The sequence below is a fragment of the Cebus imitator genome, unplaced genomic scaffold, assembly GCF_001604975.1.
Source record: "Cebus imitator isolate Cc_AM_T3 unplaced genomic scaffold, Cebus_imitator-1.0 Scaffold15, whole genome shotgun sequence".
Classification (NCBI taxonomy): domain Eukaryota; kingdom Metazoa; phylum Chordata; class Mammalia; order Primates; family Cebidae; genus Cebus; species Cebus imitator.
Genome location: NW_016107330.1, coordinates 6,680,655 through 6,685,874, shown reverse-complemented (window position 1 = coordinate 6,685,874; position 5,220 = coordinate 6,680,655). Strand labels below are relative to the sequence as shown.

Sequence of the window (5,220 nt, the reverse complement as noted above, 5' to 3'; positions counted from 1 at the left end):
GAGATAATGGTCAATTTATCCAGTCGCCCCACCCTGCTTCCCCAACTCTCCGAGCCCCGGGCAGGCAGTGGCCTCACACCTCCTGCCCCATGCACGGCCTCCAGGATCTGGAGTCCCTGTGCCACTGCCTCACGGGTCCATGCCCGGGTCCAGCAGCTGTGGCACGGCCTGCACCCCCCAACCTTTTTGGCACCAGGGACTAGTTTTGCAGGAGATAGTTTTTCCGTGGACAGGGGGTTAAAGGTAGAAGGTGGTTTCAGGTTGATTCAGACACATTACAGTTACTATACACTTTCTATTGTTATTACATCATAATATATAATGAAATAATTCTACAACTCACCATAATGCAGAATCAAGGGAGCCCTAAGCTTGTTTTCCTGCAACCAGATGGTCCCATTCAGGGGTGATGGGAGACAGTGACAGAGCATCAGGCATTAGATTCTCATGAGAAGCATGCAGCCTAGATCCTTCACCTGCGCAGTTCACAATAGGGTCTTGCTCCTATGAGAATCTGTTGCCTCCGCTGCTGATCTGGCAGGAGATGGAACTCAGGCGGTAATGGCGAGTGAGCGATGGGGAGCGGCTGTAAATACAGATGAAGCATCACTCACTCGCCTGCCGCTCACCTGCTGTGCAGCCCAGTTCCTAGCACGCCATGGACAGTAGTGGTCTATGGCCCAGGGGTTGGGGACCCCTGGTATAGTGGACATTTATGAAATGTTACTTGCCTCCTGCTGCAAGATACAGGATGGTTGGAAGCTGGGGGCCAGTCAGGATGGAAGTTGAGGAAGGCCCAAACCTATGGGGAGGCCAGGTTGCCGTCCTGCCCTGTGGCAGGGACCATGCCATCTAGGTTGTGCATGGAGGGTCGAGGATTGCTCTGTGGCCCCTGTTTTCTGTGAGAGTTCCCCCAAGCTTTCTAATTAAAGTCATCAAACCTTGGATTTCCAGAGACCATATCCTGAGAGATTTGATAAGGGGTGTTTTGAGGATTCTGTCTGCCAGTTTAATTCCTTCAAGTTCAGATGCCTCTGGGAAGCCTTTTCTGAGCCTTTCCCAGATACCCTAACCCAAGTGTGTTTGGAACCCCTCCCCTGTGGTTACTTAGCATCCTGTTTTTGATCTCTGTTAACACATTTTCACCTCAGTTATGATCCTAGGCTTCCTTGCCTGTCTTCCCATGAGACCACCAGCGTCTCGAATGCAGGGACAGGGTCTTATTTATTCTGGCATTGCCACTGTGTAGCTTGTTTCCTGGCACACAGCTGGTGCTCAGCAAATGTTGGATGAGTGGATCATCAGTCTTGATTGGCTGAGGAGGAACTGGCATTTGGGGCTGGAGAAACTCCATGTGATGAGGGCTGGGCATGCTGTTTGTTTCTTGGGTATTTGGCTGTAATATGGGAAGTAGACATGGTGAACTATGACCTTCACTGTGAGAGTTTTGGTCAGAAGATGGTTTCTGTGTCTTTTTGTCTTGTTCCAGTATAGGAGGTTACTCAACCTTACACTTCTGACATTTGGGGCCAGATATATCTTTGTTGGGGGCAGAGGGTGTTCCTGTAGCATCTCTGGCCTCTAACCATAAATGCCGGTAGTAACTCTTCTCCAGTGGTGACATCCCAAAATGTTTCCGTATATTGCCAAGTGTCTCCTGGCACAAAATCGCCCCCAGTTAAGAAACCCCTTTAGTATAGGATAGCAGTTAGGAACATGAACTTTTAAGCCAGACATACCTGGGCTCATGTCTGGGTCTTAGAGTTACTACCTATAGGCCCTTGGGCAGAGAAGCCTCAGTTTTGCTCAGATGTAAAATGGAGATAATAGTTACCTTGAATATAACTTTCTTGGGTGGGGTTATTAATAAAGTTATGCATGTAAAGTGCTTAGTCATGTCCCTGGCTCCATAATTACTGTTATTTGATAGAAGACTCCTGAGGGTCAAAAAAGAAAATCTGCAGTTTAGGAAGAGAACAGTGTTTGGTATGGGGATGCATTCACAAGGTTGAAAAATCAGGAGGTTCTTAAGGGTATACCAGGCTGGTCCCAATCTTCTGGGCTCGAGTAGTCCTCCTGCCTTAGCCTTCAAAGTGCTGGTATTAAAGGCTTGAGCCACCAAACCCAGCCTCAGATAACATTTTTTATTTATTTATTTTTTTCTTGGCAGGGTCTTGCTCTGTGGCCAAGGCTAGAGAGCAGTGGAGCTGTCATAGCTCACTGCAGCCTCGACCTCCCTGGCTCAAGCAAACTTCCTGACTCAGCTCCCCAAGTACCTGGGACTACAAGCACACACTACCATACCTGGCTAATTTTTCTGTTTTTTATAGAGATAGGGTTTTGTCGTGTTGCCCAGGCTGGTCTTGAACTCCTTGGCTCCGGTGATCCACCCACCTCGGCCTTCCAAAGGACCGGGATTACAGACGTCAGCAGGGGTGTCCTGCAGGGTGACCCGTTATTGGGTTTGACATTTGACGTCATAGTTGGGAGGGAGCTCAACTTTAATTAAAACAAAAAACTCCAAATACATTTTGTGTACAAAGCATATCGTCCTGGAGATCATAATCTACTTCTTTTGCTGGTCATAGTATGTTTTTTTTGTTTTTTTTTTTTAAAACTGTTTTTAAATTTTCGAGACCGAGTCTTGCTCTGTTGCCCAGGTTGGAGTGCAGTGCTAGGATTATAGCCCACTGCAGCCTCAACCTCCTGGGCTCATGCGACCCTCCTATCTCAGCCTCCCATGGCCACAGTTTTTAAATGATTGAAATAATAGAGGTCAGAGAGTAAGGACTGTGGCTCAAAGAGATTCAGCTTTGCTGCAGGCGTGTATGTGGAGTGTCAGCACAGGAACTCCTTACGGACATCAATGCTTGACAGTCCCAGGGTGGCTAAGGCTGACCTCAGTAATACAGTCAGCACAGATACATGTAGAAAACTGGCGCTTGGGCTCTTGGATTCAAACATGCTTGTTATGAATTGAAGAGAGATGGTTCTTAGGGCCTGGGCTACAAAGGAAGGAAAGAAGGAAGCAAAGGGCATGGTGAGAATTGAGAGTTGTTCACTCATATCTAAACAGCAGTGTGGACAGAACTCAGAGGTGGGAATTCCCGCTGCGAGTAGAGAGCAGGCCAGAAAGCAGGCTTGGTGGGTTCATTGTAACATCAAAAATCTGCTCGGCTTCTGGTCTTAAAAGGTCTGGCAGTAGAATCTGTTCTCCACTCCCCAGCCTCACCACTTCCTATACTGGAACTTAGTAATCTAAGTAGCCACTTTCCTGTCCCCAGTGGCAGGCTCGACTCGGATTTTGCCAGCCTGCCCCATGGGAAGCTGTATCACCATAGCTCAAAGAGCAAAGCACTTCTCCTTTCAGTGGTCCCAGGCCATGAGGGGCCCCTCGGGGATTTTCCCCAGCTACTGTGACTCAGTCAGCAGCCCAAATGAACCCTTAACAACATTGTTTAAAGTAAGAAAATACGTTGTTTAATTTTGTAAATTGTTTTTGTTAAATGTTGACTTGATACAAAAGAATGTGTTCAGTGTAAAGAATAAGGATACAAGAAACATATTCCAGGTACCCATTATCCAGTTTCCAAAAAGAACTCACTGTCACCTTTAGAGCCCCCCGTGTGCCCCTCCCTATCTCGCCCAGCCCAAGTCACCCCTGAGTTTCGCTCTTATCACTCTTTTGCTTTTCTTTATAGTTTTACCATGTGTTTGTCTTGCTGAACAATGTACCATTTAATTTTCCTGGTTTTTGAACTTAATATAATCATACTGTTTTCTTCAGCACCTTGACATTAATCCATGTTGCATAGAGTGGTATTTCATTTTCACAGATGAATAATGTTCCATTGTATGAGAATTTATTTATCTTTTCTGTTGTTGGTGGATATTTGGGTTGTTTCCAGTATTTTGCTGAGACAAATAGTGCCACTGTCCACATTCCTGGGACATGTGTGCCCAGCCTCTCCAGGGGCTACAGCTGGGAGTGGAGCTGAGTCACGGGGTATGTGCGTCTTCAATTTAACCAAATAATGCCAAGTTGTTTCCAAAATGGTTTCCCCAGTTTACGCTTCAACAATTCTGTTTGCCTGATGTCCTCTCAACAATGGCATTTTCAGACTTCAACATTTTTACTAATCTGGTGGGCGTAGAGTGACATCTCATGTGGTTTTGATTTGCATTTTCCTGGTTGTGAGTTGGCCATCTTTTCATTGCTTCCTGATCATTCAGATTTCACCTTCTCTGAAACACCAGATTGTCTTGCTCATTTTTCTTTTGGGTGGTTTGTAGACTTTTTGTTAGTTTGTTTTTTATTTCTTATTTTGGATACTAAATCTTTGCCAGTCATATGAGTTATAACTGCCCACTTCCAGTTTGTGGCGTGTCTTTTTACTCTGGGATTTTGTTTTTTGTCTTTGATGAAGAGAAAATATATATATATATATTTTTTTTGAGACAGAGCTCTGTCGTCCAGGCTGGAGTGCAGTGGTGTGATTGCGGCAACCTCTGCCTCCTGGGTTCAAGCAGTTCTCGTGCCTCAACCTCCCGAGTAGCTGGAATTATAGGCATGCACCACCACACCCGGCTAATTTTTATATTTTTAGTAGGGACTGGGTTTCACCATGTTGGCCATGGTGGTCTGGAACTCCTGATCTCAGGTGATCTGCCCACCTCGCCCTCCCAAAATGCTGAGATTACAGGCATGAGCCACTGTGCCTGGCCAGAAATCCTTAATTTTATTGTAATTTATCAAATTTTCCTTTTATGATTAGTCCTTTTTGTTTCTTTTTAAGAAATTCCTTCCACTTTCAAATTTATAAAGATATTTCCCTATATATATTGTCTTCCAAGCATTTTACTATCTTGCCTTTTACCTTGAGGTCTTTAATCCATTTATAATTATTTTTGTGTATGGCATGAGATAGGGGGCCAATTTCTTTCTCTCTCTCTCTCTTTTTTTTTTTTTTTTTGAGATGAAGTCTCTCTCTTGTCCCCCAGGCTGGAGTGTAATGGCGCGATCTCAACTTGCTGCAACCTCTGCCTCCCGTGTTCAAGTGATTCTCCTGCCTCAGTCTCCTGAGTAGCCAGGGTTACAGGCACATACCACCACACCCAGCTAATTTTTGTATTTTTAGTAGAGATAGGATTTCGCCATGTTGGCCAAGCTGGTCTTGAACTCCTGATCTCAGGTGATCCGCCCACCTCGGCCTCCCAAAG

General features: G+C 45.5%; 1 protein-coding gene across 5 annotated transcripts in view; it reads left to right on the top strand.

Moving 5' to 3' along the window:
* ZBTB17 (zinc finger and BTB domain containing 17) overlaps positions 1 to 5,220 on the top strand; it is a 36,168-nt gene that overhangs the window by 7,572 nt on the left and 23,376 nt on the right. The window contains exon 1 of one of the 5 annotated variants that reach the window (XM_037730059.1): positions 2,253 to 2,272. The exons of the other annotated variants lie outside the window; for them this stretch is intronic. The gene's annotated coding sequence lies outside the window, so the exon portion shown is untranslated. Of the gene's footprint in view, positions 1 to 2,252; positions 2,273 to 5,220 lie in introns of those variants that run through there. 5 annotated transcript variants of the gene reach the window in all.